The sequence below is a fragment of the Phragmites australis genome, chromosome 21 (genome assembly GCF_958298935.1).
Source record: "Phragmites australis chromosome 21, lpPhrAust1.1, whole genome shotgun sequence".
Classification (NCBI taxonomy): Eukaryota; Viridiplantae; Streptophyta; class Magnoliopsida; order Poales; family Poaceae; genus Phragmites; species Phragmites australis.
This window is the reverse complement of record NC_084941.1, coordinates 22,651,938-22,671,915: the sequence shown is the minus strand read 5'-3', so window position 1 is coordinate 22,671,915 and position 19,978 is coordinate 22,651,938.

The following is a 19,978-nucleotide window of genomic DNA, read 5'->3' as shown; positions in this document are numbered from 1 at the left end:
CTAGAAAATAACAGTAGCAAAATTCACCGGTTGAAAAACAAATTAATTTTAGCCCAAAATAGATCTCGTACTAAAATGTGTGTCCTTAAATTTTCAAAACTATAAAAAGAATCCGGTTTTTACACAAAAGAATAGAATTCAGATTTTCTCTCATTAGAATGATGTTAACAGTGCATACCTACATATCATTATAATTCCGTTCAATCTTCATTACTTTGAAAAGTAATTGTCGAAAAATGTGCATTAAAGACCATATCCATATATTAATTGACGTGTAAATCAAGATATTGGTAGTGATATAACTTTATCATTGTTGAACTTTTCGATCATTGTTAAACTTTTCGAACAAGTATATGAATATGATTTTATTATGTCTAACTGTTGGAAAGGGCATCAATAACCGATTGCAGAGAATTTGATTATGCATATCTAACACAGACATTCTTTTGGGGAGCGGATAGTGACTTGTGCTCAATAAAATCGTATAAGTATGAAGGTGAATATGAACTTGTACCTAGAATAACGATATGTACGTACAAGCAAGCGAGCATAGGAATTTATGGTACTAACTTAGCACGTATTTTAATCTTGGATAGGCAAAGAAACAATTAGTGCACGACAAAGAAACACTCAACCGAATCAGGCTAGCCACATGCATGACAAAAAGATAGAATATTTTTTTCCCTTTAACCCTTGTGCCTTTCTTTTACTATCCCGGTTGAAGGACAATAGTATATGCCTTCGTGTTGTAACTCGACATTATGTTACGGGAACGGATATTTTCTTGTTGGACTTGTGCTCAATAAAGTTGTATAATGTTAGAGCGAGCATACGGATTTGTGGTACTAACTTAATATGTATTTTGATGGGTTACAGATAGGTGAAGAAACAATTAATGCATGATAAAAGAAACAGTCAACCAAATATGGCTAGCGACATGCATGACAGAAAGATAGAAGGTCCCCCTCCCCCTTAACCCTTGTGCCTTTCTTTTACTATCCTGGATGTCAAATACCTCACTAAATTCAAAGTGACGAGGGGTTGAAAATAGTATCTACCTTCGTGTTGCAACCAAGAGAAGCTACTTTTTTTGGTGTTGCAACCAATAACTCGCTGATCCCTTATGCTTGTGCTTTGAAGCTCAAGTTACTCGCTTCTTTTTTTCTAGATAGAATCTCATCACCTCTTTCGCTTCTATGTGTGTGACTCCGACAAATTCATACTAGTCATTAGTCAAGGAGGTATGTGTTCTCACGTCTATTTAAATTTTCTATTGTCGTATATATAGGTGTAAAATAACTAATCCCTGTTTATGGAAATATCTTTGGTGTCATACCCAAAATGTGAACACAAAACACCACTTGCAAATTTAACTCTTGTGTTATCATCTTCACATTATTGTATAATATACCATCATTTCCCTCCACCATTTATCATGACTTCTTTGGTGTTATACCCTGTTCTCTCATGCTAAACACACTTTAGTCCAATTATGATGCCAAAAGGTTGTCCCATATTTTCACCCCACCTTTCTAACAAGTTTCAAAGTATTAAAGATTAAGGTCCCAAGCTCTCTCTTTCTATATGTAAGGCTAATTTATGCTCAAGTTTCAGTTGAAACGAGAACAAGAAAACATGTAAACACAATAGGCACATAGATCTAATGTGAATGCAAGTGAGGCGAGAATAAAAACATTGAAAACATTAGAAATGGCTATATGGATAGAATGTAGAAATGAAAATGATGCCGCCTCATCCCTATATGCACCCGATTAAAAAGAGGCCGGAGCGGATGTTTACCCATGTGGTTTATATGAAACTTTATGTAAATCTACTGATTTTATTTGGTAGTTTATAAATGATACAGTAGAGTCAAATTTTGTAGAAATTGTTATTGGTCCGAAGTTCCTATGAAGTTCGTTTTGACCAAAGAGTTCATGGAAAAACGAGAGGTAGGGTGAAAAATATTGCACGGATCCAGTTTGATCTCCCCCACCTGACGCAGCCACCAACTTAACTGAACTGAACCCAAAAAAAAAAAAGAATCCCCACGGGACCACGTTGTCAGGGACCGAAAAGCAGGCGGGTTCGCGCACCCCTTCCACCGACAGGTGTCGATCAGAGCTTGTTCTCTTCCAGCCTTCCTCGTGAAGCCTGCGTGTGGTGGGGCCCACCATGTCAGTGACGTTGCGCTTGGATCAGGATGTGGACAAGGGCTTTGGTGGGGCCCGCCGTGTCAGTGACGTTGCGCTTGGATCTGGACGTGGACAAGGACTTTAGTGGGGCCCGCCGTGGTGTTTGTTTAAAGCCCCTTTGAATCGATCACTGCAAACTGCAAGCCAAGAAGCACCTACGCTACGCTTGTTGGCCGTCCACGTAAGAAAAAGGCCAAACTGGAAAATTAGTGTAATAAAGGAACAATGTCTTATTACGAAATAAAAGGAGAAAAAAGAAAAAAAAACCAATTATTGTTACTCCCAGTATGCTTGTACCGCTGCACTGCTATGCCAATTGCAAAAGGACTAAAAAGAGGCATGCACAGCATGGGGACGGTGTGAGGTGATGCGATAACTTGTTCCCCGCTACAAGTATACAACTTTGGTCAGGTCGTGCGCCTTCCATGCCTTCTTCCCGGTCTACTTAGTTTGGTATGTTGCGCTCTACTATAACATGTTCTATGGACGAGCCTCTAAATGACACTCTAAATACTGCTCTGCTATGCTCGTCAAAAATAAAATCTATTTCTATATCTGACTCACAAGGCACCATCGTCGCCGCTACCATAACCTTCTCCTCCTCCTTCTCCCCTATTTCCGACGGTGTATCACAGCTGAATCCCAAGCTTTCCTGCAGTCAACACGACGGTCTAACGCGCAACATGTCTCCCCCTTTCCTATGCTGCCTGTTGCGTGACCATTCGGATTTCCATGCTATAGAGAATGGGTGGACAAGCTGGATGATACGACTGGAGTTTCTTTCTTCTTTTATTTGGAAAAAGACAAATCACAGCTGCCTGTTCTGTGACGTTAGTTAGCCTCATTGACAGGCCGAACTAGCCTGTTACATTGTAGCCTTTTCTCTCAAGTTTTTTCTTCTTTTGAGAAGCAAATAGAAGAGGCGCATGTGTGCATAATGGGCTCACATTCCGGGCCATGAAAGTCGTTCAAGCTTGCTTTGGTAGCGAAGGGAGGACACTTTGTTGTAAATATCTCCTCCGTCAGAAATCAAAATAATCTCGCGACGCTCATCGGTTAAAAAATGCGTACCTGATTTGCCAAAAAAATGCGTTGCAAGTTTGAAAATGACCAAAAAACTATCCCAACCCCACTCACCAGCCAATCGCATGACGCTACCAATACCACGAAAAAAAATGGGTAAATGACATGTAGGATTTCCACTATTGACTTGGGCAGACCATATATATGATTGGAGTCTTTGAGGTTAGCTTAATTGGAAGACCATGGCCCATGAGCCAACAATTGTCTTTTCTTCTACTTTTCTTTGAGGTCAGGACGGGTCCATTTATGCGCAATGGGGCTGGGTTGTTTTGGGCCTCAAAGTGTCATCAGTCTGCAGGGAGTGTGATCCCTGCGATCCTTTGGGAGGAGAGGAGGCAAAACGGCAGAAGGGCATCTCCGCTGTGCTGAATTTTTTTATTTAGTTAGAAATGAGATTAATGATTAAAGTGGTGAATAAGCGACTTAATAAATTTCTTATAAAATCGATAGTATTTTTCTATTTGGATCACATAACACATCTCAAATTCAAGCAAAAACAAAAATCGAGAGAAGTTTTAACAAGAGAAAATCGAGACAACACGACACCACAGATAGTATAAGAATCATATGTTCTATTTAAGATCAATTCACGTAACTTAGCACTCAAAATATCACAACTAGCAAAGAAACAAGAAAAGAAGAACACCGAGTAACGAAACTCTCTAAATTGATTATCTAGAGGCAAGAGAATTTAAAACTCCATCACATAAGCATGTGTATATAAATTTTATGCCTCTAACAACAAGAAGAATGACATCACAAGGTACTGAAATTTCAGCCAAAAACAAAAATCAAAACCAGAAGAAAAAACTTACACACAAGGCAAGAGAACTAAGAGAGGAAAACTAGAAGGATGGGAATTCAAGCATATGAAATAAAATAAACTTCATTACTCAAAGAGGTCAATCCTATCTTAAAACTCTCACATATTACATAGGTTAAACACTCATTCTCCTCTCTACTAAAACCCTAACACAATGCTTTCATATGGGTGGCATAAGGGGGTCAAATAGCTGGTTCATTCTCTCTCATAGTCCTACCCCTCTATTTATAGGTCTAGAAAACTTGATCATAAAATTTACTAGCTTTTTTCCAAAATACCCCTCTCTTATAATACACTTCTACCTACCACCGAGGGTATTTTAGTTTATTTTCTTCTCCATTCATCGGACAGCCACGACGCATTTACGACTTAGCTTCACCTCGACGTAAGCTTCACGATAGTGTCACGTACTCCTCCAATCCTCAAACAGTTTTGAAGCCAAACCACGAAACCCTAGCACGCTTCTCAAAGCGTGATTAGCCACCACTTGTTTTCACCTGAAGCAAGCGCTTAGATGATGACGCTTGTCCTCTATCTGACGATCTTGACCGCCGACAAGTCTCTCCCGCTCCTAATCCTTTGGACTCCCTTGTCACTTGCATCGGCATCCCCTTCGCTTGACTTCATCAACACGCCATCTTCATCCTCCGTTTCATGCTTTGCTTGATCTTCATATGTACAACTAGGATCACCCTTGACTCCGCCTGACCCTCCTTGATCGTCCAGCACCAAACACCCGCTTAGACCCGATCACCCGCCGTCGACCGCCAAGTTGCATTCGTCACATACACACCATAAAACAAACAAACATATTTCTCCATACTCTAAAACATCTCCAGGTTAGCATTAAATCAAAAACTTTAACTCAGAGCACATCCTGTAGAAAACGTGAACACCGAATGTTCCAGTGTGTTCTGCTCCTGAACACCAAACCATCCGATGAGTGTAACACTATTTGTTTCAGGAAAATTTTGCTCTCTAAAAAAAGATCCGGTGAAAGCTTCCGGTGATCTCATGTCCATCACCGGATAATTCGGTGTGAACTAATTCACCGAAACACCCTTCTGCAACCTCTCCACAATAAAAAGTCCGGTGCATTCTTCAGTGTTTACAATTACATCACCGGACTATCCAGCGTACATAATCAAATTTGACAGCAAAAATCTCCTCTATGCAGAAAATACTCCGGCGCTCAAAGTCCATCACTGGACCATCCGGTGTTTTGCTTTCATTTTTTATTCAGCACTGAAAATGCTCCGGTGATACCCTCCGGTGTAGTCACCACATTCATTGGATCTTCCGGTGCATTGATCTCCAATTTCACCCGAAAAATTACTCTCTGCAAGAAATAGTCCGGCGAGTATACACTGCCCACACCGGAATTTTCGGTGAACACTGGAACTTCCGGTGTGTGCAATTTTTCTACATACATAGAAGAATTCACCAATTCTAAACACTACCAACTAGAGTTAGACATGAACAAGAATAAGCATATACAAACACATGCTACCCAAGTTCAAGACATATCAACTATTGTCAATGCCTCATCACATGCAAACCAAGGCACTTCTTCACTTTGTTTCTCAATCTCTCCCTTGATGAGTGCATTGACAACCTTAAAAGCATAAAGATTAAGGATAGAAGAAGTGAAGCACATCCAAATGACAAAAACTCGAGAAAGAGTAAACACAAATCACTTGGCATAAAATAGGTTGCAAAAGGCTGAAGATAGACAAAGATAAGCTAAAACCATAAAAGATCAAAAAAAGCTCAAAAACTTAAAAACAAATGCTCCCTTGGATGAATGCATATTTTTCATTTTTCTTTAATATTTGTTGCAAAATTTTCAAATTTCTCCTCCTTTGTAGCATATTCTCTTTTTGTATATATGCTCTCCCCTTTGACAATGCAAACATCAAGGATAAAATATTATGCAATGCATGAATATGCAAATCTAATAAACTTTCACAAGTATACCACAAAGCATTGGCAAAAGCTAGAAACATCAAAAGGCTCTGAAGAGTAGAAAGTGGAGCTCATAATTGCATAGAGGCTAAAAAGAGATAGTGACACAAGAACATGAAGCTTTACAAGCAAAACCCGAAGAATTGGTTGGTGCATTGAAGTTCACATAGCTAAATCATATTAAAAGTGACCACCACATAAGCATCCACTCGTGCTGAGACAATACAAGCATTAAGAACTAGTCAACTTCAATATCAAACTAGGCAAACAAGCATTCATGACTATAGACTTTGCAAACGCTCATATATGAAACTAAGACCTAGATTGATCAAGTGATTAAAAAGAATTAAACAGTTAAAACACATTTCTTTGAATTTAATAGAAAATATAGTGTAATGTTCCCCAATCCACTGTCGTGAACTAAGAAGACCTAGAGCAAGATATTCATCAGACTAGACTTAACACAAGCTTTGACTAAGCCTAAGCAATTACGAACATAATGATCAAGAATGTAGCATTTCATAGCCTACATGATTTATAAAATTACTAAATTTTATCTTAAGAAAAGCAAACTTGCTTGAAAGGTATCATGTCAAAGCATCAAGAATAGGCTAAGATTAAAAAGATCGCTCCACACAACTACTCAACTTAGTCCAAATTTAAATCTAGAAATAAAAATTGCTAAATACATACAAGTCAAAGCTCAACTACTATGATTATCTTAGATAATGAAATGTAATGCAAACACAACAAAAGTAAGATAGAGTATGTACAACGGATAACTCCCCATCACACAATACCATAGGAATGAAATACACCAAGCTCTTCTCTCAAATATTGAAATCTTGTGGTATTTAGAGGCTTGGTGAATATATCAGCTAGCTGGTATTGGGTATCTATGTAGCTCAACTCAATATCTCCCTTCTCATTATGGTCTCTCAGAAAGTGGAATCTCACATCTATATGTTTGGTTCTGGAGTGCTGAACTAGGTTGTTGGCTAAGCTTATAGCACTGGTGTTATCACATAAAAGTGACACACTCCTAAAATTCAACCCAAAATCCCTCAAAGTAGAAATCATCTATAAAATCTGTGAGCAATAGCTAGTAGCAGCTACATATTCAGCTTTAGCAGTAGACTGCACAACGCTAGACTGTTTGCGAGAAGACCAATACACAAGAGAATTACCCAAGAAGTGACAAGTACTAGAGGTACTTTTCCTATCAATTCTACAACCAGCAAAATCCGCATCCGAAAAACCTTGAAGAGAAAGCGAAGAGAAAACAGAAAATCAAAGCTCATACTCGAGAGTGTGCTTGAGGTACCTCAGAATGCGTTTCACCGCTTGGCAGTGAGACATCCTTGGTGAAGCCTGAAAGTAAGCACACAAGCAGACAATAAAGTAGATGTCGGGTCTTATCGCCATCAAGTATAGGAGAGAGCCAATAATGCTCTTGTACTCCCTTTGGTCCACCTTCTCACAATCTTATCTGGATCAAGCACCGTCGAGGTAGCCAAAGGTGTTGCCAAGGTCTTCGCATCACTCATGTCGAACTTCTTCAGCAAATCCTTAGTGTACTTCGTCTGGTGGACGAATGTATCTTGCTTGCATTGCTTGATTTGCAGCTCAAGGAAGAAATTGAGCTCGCTCATCATCGGCATCTCGAACTCCCTACTCATAGTTTCTGCAAACTTGCCCTCAAGTGCATGAGAAGAGCCACAAAAAATGATATCATCCACATATCTGAACAAGTAAGAAATCATTGCCATGCCTAAGATGAACAAAGTTTTATCAGCTGACCCCATCATATATCCATGCTCTAGCAAGAAAGACCTAAGCCTATCATACCAAGCTCTAGGTGCCTGCTTAAGCCCACACAAAGCCCTTCTAAGCTTGTAAACTCTATGTGAGTATTTAGGTGCTCAAAGCCTATGAGTTGCCTAACATAGACCTCTTCCTGAATAAAACCATTTAGAAAAGCACTCTTGACATCCATTTGATACAACTTGAAACCCTTGGATGTCACGAATGCAAGAAGGATCCTAATGGCTTCTATCCTAGCTACGGGTGCAAAAGTCTCTCCAAAGTCTATCCCCTCAACCTGAGTAAAACTCTGAGCCACTAGTCTAGCCTTGTTTCTCATTACAGACCCATCCGTCCCTTGTTTGTTTTTAAAAATCCATTTTATGCCTATAGTGTGAACATTAGAGGGTGGCTCTATAAGGACCCAAACTTGATTTCTCTAAAAACTTTCAAGCCTTTAATGCATGGCATTGACCCAACTCGAATCAGATAAAGTATGTCCAACATCATATGACTCAAAAGAAGCAACAAATGCAGAATCAGGAAAATGAGCATGAGAAGCGGTCTAGGACCTCATTGCCTTCTCATCAGGATCTTCGATCATCATGTGTGGAGGGTGTTGCCGCTGAATGTGTTGAGGAGCCTCACGCCTAGAGATAAACTCCCCCTCAACTTGTGTTGGTGCAGGCTCGAGAGCAGCTAAAGTGGAAGTAGATGCTGCAGGACCCTCTGCTGAAGTAGAAGAAACCGGAGTCAACTCTGGAGCAGGTGTGGTAGAGAGAAGTAGTGTATCATCCTCGTGAACACCAAGAGCTAGAAGTTTGCCATATACAAAGGTGCTCTCACTCATCTCTTGATCACATGCACATTCAAAAACAGAACTAGCACAGGGGATTGACTCATCAAAAATCACATCACAAGATTTCATAGTAGTGTTAGTATCAAGATTGTAAACCCTGTAAGCATGACTATGAAGAGAATACTCCAAGAAAATACCATCGGAAGATCGCGACTCGAACTTGTCAAGATTCCCATGCTTTAGGATGAAGCACCGACACCCAAAAACTCTCAAATGCGAAACCTTCAGCTTCCTCCTAAAGCACAATCATAAGAAGTCAAATTCAAGATCGAGCGTAAGAAAATCCGATTTGAGATGTAGCATGCTGTGCTAATGGCCTTAGCCCAAAATATTCTAGGAGTCCTATGCTTGTCAAGCATCGTCATAGCCATCTCAAACAAAGTCATGTTCTTTCTCTCAACCACGTCATTCTGCTGAGGAACGCATTAGGCAGAAAACTGATGCTCAATGCCATGCTCAAGACAGAAAGCATCAAACAGATAGTTCTTGAACTCGGTGCCATTATCACTGTGAATTGCTTTCAATGTACCAGAGAGTTCCTTGAACAGTCTCAAATCTAAGCTCCAAAAGTGTGAGAACACTTCATCCTTGCTCACAAGAAAGAAGACTTAAGAGTAGCGAGAGAAATCATCAATAATAATAAGAACATACCACTTCTCACCCACCAAATAAACTCGAGAAGGATCAATAGTGTCCATATGGAGAAGTTCTCTCAGTCGTTCAATCATCATTAGATTGACTGGTGGGTGGGAGGTAGCAACCATCTTGCCATATCGACAAGGAGCACAAACAAGATTCTTCTCAAACTTGACCTTGGGCAATTCTCAGATCAAGCCTAGGTCACTCAAACGAGTAAGCAAATCAAAGCTCATGTATCCTAGTCTCCTATATCACATCCAAAGCTCAGAAGAAGGTTGAACAATCAAGCAACGAGAAGAACCAAAATACTTAGAAAAATCTTGCAAATAAAAGAGTTAGAAGAATCGAGAACTCGAGAAGTATCGTATTTGAAACGCACTTACAAGTCTTCATCTAACAATTGAGATACATAGAGAAGGTTGTATCCCAGATGCTCCACCAAAGCTACATCCTTGAGAGTAAAACTCTCATTCACCCTTACCATACCTTTGGCTTTCACCCTTTCTTTCCGATCATCCCTGATTGTGATGTACTCGTGTCGCTTCACGGGGGGGGGGGGGGGTGAGGTTGGAGAACCATGATGAATCTTCAGTCATATGTCATGAACAATCGGAGTCAATTAGCCACTTGTTCTCCAGGCCTTCGCCTGCCATCTACATATGAGAAGAATAATAGTTGGATGACTCAATACTAGGGTTAGTCAAAAAAACTCTTGGGCATCTAATATTGGGTCATCCGTCCTGAAGTGGTAAAAGCAGGGGTAGGTAAAACAGGTCTAGTATGCTGAGGGCGAGTACCACGATGAGGAAAACATGATCCACCAAAGCGCTGAGACTCAAAACCTCTTACACGTGGAACAAAACCATATGAGTCATGGCAAAATCCACGCCGGGAAACACCTCTAGGAAGAGACTAAAAAGTGCTAGGGACTCGTGAGTGAAAGCGAGGAAAAGTCTCATGTACACCAACAGAGGGGTGGTAGATGTCTCGGATGCTCAACTCCAACTCACGCCACTCATCTCTCCTACAACGAAAGCAAAACCCAACCAAGTGACACTCTTTCTGTTAGTAGGTGTAGTGGTAGCATCTCTCGGGAACTCGACTGCTGGTCACTCGGGGCTCTCTCATCTTAGACTGTGGAGTTCTCTTGGATTGTGGTGCGAGTTTCTTCTTTGTGGGTTGAGGAATGAGTTTCTTGATGGGTTGTGTTGTGACATTGATTTTGGACTTCTCAGCTTCTAGGATAGTAGGTGTGGTGAACACAGTCTTACTCTTCCCACTATAAGCCACCCTCTCAAAACCCAACCCAAGAGCCAAACCCGTTTTGTCAGCATACATCTTAGACTGACCAAGATCAAATTTATTTTTCCTTTGTCCTATGAGCACTTCTCCACCAGAGAAAGGAGATACTCATTCTCAGTCAAAAGCTTTTGAACTTTCCCTCTAACCCAGCTGAGTTTGTCCTGAAAGATAGTGCAGATGAAACAATTTAGCTGTACATCATTAGAACTTCCAGCACTATCCAATCTAGACTCTGGCTCCTTCAGACGCTTGTCTTTCAGTTTAACATCTTTTACAAGCAAAGGACAATTCTTATAAGCACCTAAGAGAGTAGAACTAGACTCCTCCTTAAGGAGCTTCTTCTTGGCACTCTCAAGAAAATTGGCGACTTAAGCATGCACATTACAAAGCTCGACAAGTTCTGACATAACAATAAGGCAACTCTCACACTCCTCAACATTGGACCTAGACCTAAGTAATGCAAGTTCAGTAGAGACAGACTCATACTTAGGCCTAAGATCCTTTAACTCACGCACAACTTTCTTAAGTAACCTTTCCTGGCTAACGATATAATCATTTAAGGTATTGGCTTAGATGGAAAACTAATCATAGAAAGGCGATACCTCGAAAGGATCCAGCTCGGGGTTGCTGTCGTCGTTGTTGTCGTCCACCATGAAGCAGAGGCCAGCGAAGTCTTTGGCCTTCTTCTTGTTCTTTGCTTGCGGTTCATCCTCCTCCTAGCTCTCCTCATCGTTAGAAAAAATGTCGATGTCGCCAAGAGCCACTACGAACGCCCTAGAAGCCACATTGGTCGCCTTCTTGGCCATCTTGTCATGGTTCTTCTTGAAGAATGGCTTCTTATTCTTCTTCTTGTGCTTGTTATAGTTATGGTCGCCGTCCTCCCTCTTCTTGAGCTTGGTGCAGTACGTCTTGAAGTGGGTAACCACCCCTCCTCCGGTCTCGATGATTGTTGTAGAAGCGGATGAACTTCTTCATGATCAACACAAGGTCCTCATCATTCAGCGTGTTCACTTGCTCCTCTGTGACAGAAACCAAGGAAGACAAAGCAAATCCACTCGATGAAGTGCTAGCACAAGAAAAGCCAGCTGCAGACAGATTGCCACCACCAGGTCCGGAAACCAATGCCATGTTCTGAGACAGGGGATTTCCGAGACTGATCCGAGCTGCCTTGGCTATCTCGATGGATTTGAGCTTGTTGAAGAGCTCATGATAAGTCAACGTATTGTAACTTGGAGACTCTTCCATGTTCGAGATCTTCACTTCTCATATGCTACGGTCAAGAACATATAGAAGCTTGATCGTTGTCTCATGGTCAGAATAGGGCAAAACACCAGTTAATCGAAGAATACTAACAATCCCATGAAAACGAGCAAACATTGCATCTAAAGACTCTCTGGGGCCTTGCACAAACATTTGGTATTCTTGGTTGTATGTGCTTTGACGTCTGGACTTAATTTGATTAGTGTGTTCATGAAAGACACTCAGAGTATTACAGATCTCCCGCACAGTACAGAGGTGTTGGACCTTGTCAAACTCATTTCGACTCAGGCTAGTGAACAAAATATTTCTAGTCTTATTGTTGGCCTCATACTATTTGATTTCAATTGTAGTCGTGTGAACAACATGGATCTCGTAGTTGGAATCAACTACTTCCTATATTGCATTTTCTTAGCTTAGAAGATAATCCTCTATGCACACATTCCAGTATGAAAAATCACGACCATGAAACAGCGGAATCTTTCCACTTCTCTCCATGTCGTGTATGGATCATAAAGCTGGTTAATGTCAACAAGTGATCAAACTGGTTCTGATACCAATTGTAGGAATGAGATTGGTGACTAGAAGGGGGGTTAATAGGTGTCTCAATAAATTTCTTGCGAAATTGATGACCTTCTCCTATTTGGATCACCCAACGCACCTCAAAACTCAAGCGAAAGCAAAAATCGAGAGAAGTTTTAACAAGAGAAAATCGAGGCAACACGACATCACGGATAGTATATGAATCATAGGTTCCATTTAAGAACAATCCATATGTATTAGCACTCGAAAGATCATAACTAGCAAAGAAATAAGAAAAGAAGAATATCGAGCAACGAAACTCTCCAAGTTGATTATCTAGAGGCAAAAAAATTCAAGATCTCATCACATAAGCGTGTGTATGTGAATTTTATGTCTCTAGCAACAAGAAAAAGACCTCACAAGGTGCTGAAATTTCAGCCCAAAAACAAAAATGAAAATCAAAACCAGAAGGAAAAAACTTGCATCTAAGGCAAGAGAACCAAGAGAGGGAAACTAGAAGGAGGGGAATTCAAGCATATGAAAGAAAATAAACTTCATTACTCAAAGAGGTCAACCCTATTTTAGGTGGATTATAAAGATTTTTCTCTCAAAACTCTCACCTATTATATAGACTAAGCACTCATCCTCCTCTCTATTAAAACCCTAACACAATGCTTTCATATGGGTGGCACAAGGGGCTCAAATAGCTGGTTCATTCTCTCCCATAGCTCTACCCCTCTATTGATAGGCCTAGAAAATTTGACTCCTAAGTTTACTAGTTTTTTTCTTAAAATACCCCTCTCTTGCAGTACACTTTTACCTACCACTAAGAGCATTTTAGTTCATTTTCTTCATTCATCGGATGGCCACATCGCCTTTATGACTTAGTTACGCCTTGACGCAAGCTTCACAATGGTTTCATATACTCATCTAGTCCTCTCACGGTTTTAAGGCTAAACCGTGAAACCCTAGCACGCTTCTCAAAGCGTGACTAGCTGTCACTTGCTTTCACCTGAAGCAAGCACTCCGATGATAACGTGTGTCCTCCATCTTGTGATCCTGAACGTCGGCAAGTCTCTCCCGCTCTTGATCCCTCGGGCTACCTTGTCACTTACACATGCATCTCCTTCGCTTGACTTCGTCAACATGCCATCCATATCCTCTGTTTCATGCTTTGCTTGACCTTCATGTGTACAGTTAGGATCACCCTTAACTTCGCTTGACCCTTCATCTATACATTAGAATTCTCATGGGTGAATATGCAGATGAATCGGTTGTGCTTATTAAGAAGGTAGAATTGGATAGGTTTATTGGTACTCCTAAGTAGAGGGACAAATCTAAGGTATTGGATTGTGATGATGATAGTGATAAAGAGGAAAATGACATCAATAATCTAGCGCTTGGTCATCTTTGTGGTGGCTTGACGGATGAGATTATGGATGACAGCAATGTAGTTCTTGACCAGGGGGTATGAGCTGCACCAAAAAATAAAATAAAATCCAAAACAATATCTTTGAGAATTCAATACTTTAATAGAAGACTTGCGTCCTAAAAAATCTAGTTCTAAATGAAAGGAATTTTTTGGAATAGAAGAGATCTTTGAGACTTAGCTAAGCTTAGATTTCTCTCTGATACTTATAGGGTTAAGAAACTAGATTTTATTGCTCTTCTAGAAACTGATAGAAAAGATTTATATGATTCTAACTGGTAGAAAAGAAATTTAGGGGTTGCGAGTTTTTTTTTTTGTTTCGATCCTAGAGGTAGATCTCGTGGGATTTTGCTTAGAATTAATTTGGAGGTCTTTGATATTGGGGCTGTGTCGATAGGTGATTTCTATGTGAAATTGACATTAAGAAACAAAGATGACGGCTTTCAATGGGTTCTAGTGGTTGTTTATGGTCCAGCACAAATAAAATACAAAATTTGCTTTTTGTCAGAATTGGTACACTCCTGTTGTATGGACAATTTGTCTATTTTAGTAGGTGGGGATTTCAGTATTATTAGAAGCCTGATTGAGAAAAGTAATAACAAATTTGATGGCAGATGTCCTTTCTTGTTCAATGCGATTATCAATGCGTTGAATTTAAGGGAACTTAAGCTATCTGATCGACAATTCACTTGGGCTAGTTCTAGAGAGATTCCTACTTTCCAAAAATTAGATAAGATCCTTATGAGCACTGAATGGGAACAAAAGTACCTTTTAGCAATAGTACATGCCTTAACTAGAGAGATCTCTGATCACACTCTACTTCCACATAATACCATGGATGCTGCTCATAGTGGAAATCAGCCAATGTTCAGATTTGAACTTAGTTGGCTAACCAAAGAGGGTTTTTTTATATAGTAGCCAAAGTTTGGAGGTATGAGACCGAGGTTCCTCCCCTTTAGAAAAATGGCAGTTTAAAATCAAGAAGTTAAGGTAGTACTTACGTGGATGGGCCAGAAATGCTTTAGGAGAATATAGGAAGCAAAAGCAAATGTTGATAGCACAACTTGATGAGTTAGACAAAAAGACAAAGTTAACCATGTTGCAACCTCGGGAATTAGAGCTTAAGCATTACCTTAAAGACAAGCTTACTAAGTTGTTGAGAGAGGAGGAAATTATATGGTTCCAAAGATATAAAAAACAACTAAGTTGCTACAGGGTGATGCGAACACTAAATATTTCCAGTTGGTAGCTAATGGTAGACATAAGAAAACACGTATTTTCAAGCTTACACAAGAGGAGGGTGTTATCAAGGGTAATGAAAACCTTAAATGATTTATCACAAAATATTATAAAGGCCTTTTTGGCCCACCAGACAGTAATCATTTCACAATAGATGAGACTCGCCAGGATGATATTCCTCAAGTGTTGGCTGTGGAAAATGAGCTGTTAACTGCACCTTTCTCAGAGAAGGAGGTAAGAGAAGCAATTTTCCAAATGGAACTCAACAAAGCATCAGATGTAGATGGTTTCCTAGTTGAGTTTTATCAAACATTTTGGGAGGTCTTTAAGGATGACTTTTGAGGTTGTTTCACGAGTTCCATAATGGAAATTTGCCTCTCTATAGCCTAAACTTTGGGATTATAACTCTGTTACCTAAGAAAGTTGAAGTGACTAGTATCCAACAATATCGACTCATCCGCCTCTTGAATGTGAGTTTTAAGGTGTTTACAGAAGTCCTCACTAATAGAATTAATTTAGTTGCTCAGAAGGTTATAAGACCTACTCAGACAACTTTTATGATTGGTAGATATATAATGGAAGAGGTGGTTGTCTTGCATGAAATAGTACATGAGATGCATAGGAAGAAATTAGATGGGGTCATTCTCAAATTAGATTTTGAGAAGGCGTACGATAAAGTTAATTAGACCTTCTTGCAGTAAACCCTGTGCATGAAAGGTTTCTCGTCTTTATGGTGCAGTTAGATCGAGAAGGTTGTTTCGAGGGGTAGTGTAGGTGTTAAAGTAAATGATGATATGAGCCACTTTTTTCAGACAAAGAAAGGATTGATGCAAGGGGATCCACTCTTGCCGATCCTTTTCAATACTATTGTTGATATGTTGGTTATTCTGATATCAGGGCGAAAGAGGATGAACAGATTTCAGGTGTCATTCCAAATCTCTTAGATGATGGTCTTTCTATTGTATAATATGCTGATGACACAATCATTTTTATGGATCAAAAGCTAGACCAAGCCAAGAATATAAAGCTCTTGCTATGCGCTTTTGAGCAACTGTCTGGTTTGAAAATTATTTTTCATAAAAGTGAATTATTTTGTTATGGTAATGCTAAGGAATGTGAAATGATTACTTTCAGATTTTTGGGTGTGACTTGGGAAAATCGTCTTTCCGTTCTCTGGGAATACCTATGCATCATAAGAAATTACTTAATAAAGACGGGAAGGATATAGAAGAGAGATTTCAAATAAAGTTGCGTTGTTGGAAAGGTAAACACTTATCTTATGGGGGTAGACTAGTCCTCATTACTTATGTTCTAGCCAGCTTAACTATGTTTATACTTTCCTTTTTTAGGTCCCCAAAGGTGTTCTGAAAAAATTGGATTATTATAGGTCTAGATTTTTTTTTTGGCAATGTGACGGGCACAAAAGGAACTATAGGCTATCCAAATAGATCATTCTTTGTACTCCTAAGGATCAAGGAGGTCTAGACATCCTTAACTTAGAATTACAGAATAAGTGCTTACTTAGTAGATGGTTGTTCAAGTTGATTAATGAGGATGGAGTATGACAAAACCTCTTTTGAAATAAGTATTCGAGAAATAAAACTATATCACAAGTGAAATATAGAGTTGGAGACTCTCATTTCTGGTCAAGCCTTATAAATGGTAAACAAGAATTTCTCGGACTAGTCTCTTTCACTATGCAAGATGGTTCTCATATAAGATTTTGGGAGGATATTTAGCTAGGACGAACCACCCTTAGACAACAATTTTCTTCTCTTTATAATATAGTTCACCGTAAAAATGCAACTGTAACGGATGTGTTGAATGCTGACTCACTTAATATCTCTTTTCGTAGGGCATTAGTAGGCAACAAGTTAATTTCATGGCATGATATTGTGTCTAAAATAGCCTCAATACATTCAAGTGATCAGCAGGATAGGTTTAGATAGTCTCTACATCAACATGGACGGTTTTTGGTCCATTCTATGTATAGAGCATTGATTAATGACCAATTCATCCACCCAAACCGTTACATTTGGAAGCTAAAGATATCTCTGAAGATTAAGGTTTTCCTATGGTTCTTACATAAATGTGTTACTCTATCCAAAGATAATTTAACAAAGTGTCATTGGCATGGAAGTTCTAAATGTTGTTTTTGTAAGCTCGATTAAATGATTCAACACTTATTCCTTGATTGCCGTGTTGCTAAATTAATCTGGCTTGTGGTACAAGTTTTGTCTGGTTTTAATAGTCCCACGAGTGTTTCTAATATGTTTGGAAATTGGCTCAACGGGTTAAACAAAAAACTTAAGTACATATTGTTGGTTGAAGCTAGCGCTATTTGTTGGACTATATGGCTTACATGTAATGATGTTATTTTTAACAGAGCATAAGTTCCTTCTTCTATGCAGGTTTTATTCAGATGCACATATTGGATTCGCTTTTGGCATATATTACAGAAGTTAGAGGAGCGTCACCATATAAAAGTGGCTTGCAGAGCGCTTAAGACCACAATGATGAAAGTCTTCGCTAGACATGGGTGGCGGTGTAGTCATAGAATTTGTGATTGAATAATATCTCTCGTGGATTAGCTTTGGAGATTCTTCATCTTTTTACTCGGCATGTCGGGTTTTTTTCTTTTGTCTTTGTAACAATAGACAACTATATGCTGCTTGTTATGCAGAGACATGGATAATTTTATTCCTTCATCTAAAAAAGAGATAAAAAATTCTCCCTGAATGTCAAAACTTGCCTGCACTAGTTGAGGGGCCCTGGATGGACGGTCCGATGAGATGTGATTGGAGCCTGGGAGGCCCACAGCTTTTGTGCTGTGTTTTGAAGCGTTAGCCTAATTCGGAGCCATTTCTGCAATATGGGCTCGAAAGAAATTTGGGGCCCAACTTCGGATCATGCGTGTTCATGTGTGTACATAAGCATGCTCAAGTTGATCACAAAATGCAATGTTTCTGCAAAGCTTTGTGTCCCCCATACTCAAATTCTTGTTCATGTGTCTTTTTGTTCCAAGTGTGCGTACAAGATGTAGTCGTGAAAAAAATAATCTATGTTCAATAAATAGGTTGAAGAGTGTCTGGTAAAAATGTTAACACGACGCTAAGAACATGCCGTACTCACGTGGGGCCCCACATGAAGTCACCCCTCGTATATGTGGTACATATATATATTTAGGATATAAATGGTAAATAATAGGTCATACGGTACAAGCACGATGTTTAAAGGACCAAATGTGTTTTTTATCTGATCCGTGGTGCTCTGAAGGAGATGAGTAGGGATGACCTGATCTATGGTATTCAAAGCCTGTTGCAGACCGTTTTTTAAGTTCTGGCTTAGCAATAGCCATCTCCACCTCCTTCTAGCAATCGCCTGATGCTTCTGAGTAGTGATGATTTTGGAGAAGAAGATCTCTTAGAAGTAGATGACCTTAACACCTCTAGCTGAAGTTGCTCTACACTGCTTGACATGTTTAGCCATGAAACTTTTGTGACTAGGTGCTTGTAGTGCTTGCTTATGTTGTTCTAGTCTGTTTGTTTATGTCTAGTTGGATGTTCTTCCTATCTGTTGATGTTGTCTGAAGCCGGTGGCTTCTCTAGTTCCCTCCTAGGATCTTAAACTCTATGACTGTATTATGTTCCGTGGAAATAGGTTTCCCCGTGTTAAAAAATACGTTTTTTTATCATCGTAACTTGGTGAGAAGTTATTCCAAACAGGACAATATTTCATTTAGCACACCTACGTTTCTTTAGAACAGTGTCAAAAGACCTATATATGTTAGGCGAATTTTACCATAGATGTCAATATTTGAAGCTCTAAATGACCACATGAACAGTACAACAGTGTCCAGATCGCCATGGTACAGGTAAAACCGTTTCCAACAAATTCTCAAAGATATCAGATTGCAATGTTGCCCAAATCTACTATTCGCATTCCAAAAGCAGTGCAGCTGTAAGAAACAAGAATTTCTCCTCTCCAAGCAATCATTGCAGAAGTTTGGTAATCAACAGACAATTAACGCAGTGAAAATTTCACAACCCACAGATGCAAACGGAACCATAATTATTGCAGAAATTTCATATTTGGAAGCACTACCGGAGTTGAAACCAAGCCATGCAAGTAGCAAGCATTCAGTTGGTGTCGCTTTCTTCACCCTGCAGCGGAGTTCGGCTAGAGTGAAAAGCTAATCGGAGAAGAAATAAATAAATTTTATAGAACCTGATTTAAAAAGATTTTTATGATATCTCATCTATACTATTTATTTTATGATTTAATAACTGAACTAAAGAGGAGAGAATAAACACGTATCAATCACGGAAGATAAAATCTTTTATAGATAACTAGGTGTACAAAATTTGTTTCCTAGAAAAATAGCTATCCAATCCTTAGAACGGATCCCTTTATGGCGTCACCGAACGGATTATCATCTCCACGATGGAGAGCCGTACACGCAAAGGTAGAGATCGACGCCTTGTTTTTTTCTCTTTTACCCCGAAGCAATCCAGCTTTAACACGTGCATCTTTTTTTTTTCATCCTGCCTTTTCTCGTGGCGACGTGAGCACATACTGCATATTCCTTTGTGCATTTTTCTTGCAACAAAGATATCTTTAAAAAGTTAAAATATATAGGCATCCTAGTATTGTCTGATGATTCCAATACAATTTTTGTTATATATATGCTTTTTAATCATCAAATTCTGTACCACTACGACAATCAAATGCATCCATCATTTTTCTATATAGGCATATAGTTTTTTTCGCAGAAAAAGAAAAAGAAAGAGAAACAGCACATCCGCCAGCCACATCAGCTCGTCACGTCGCCTAGGCTGCTACACAAAGCCTAGGAGCAACGC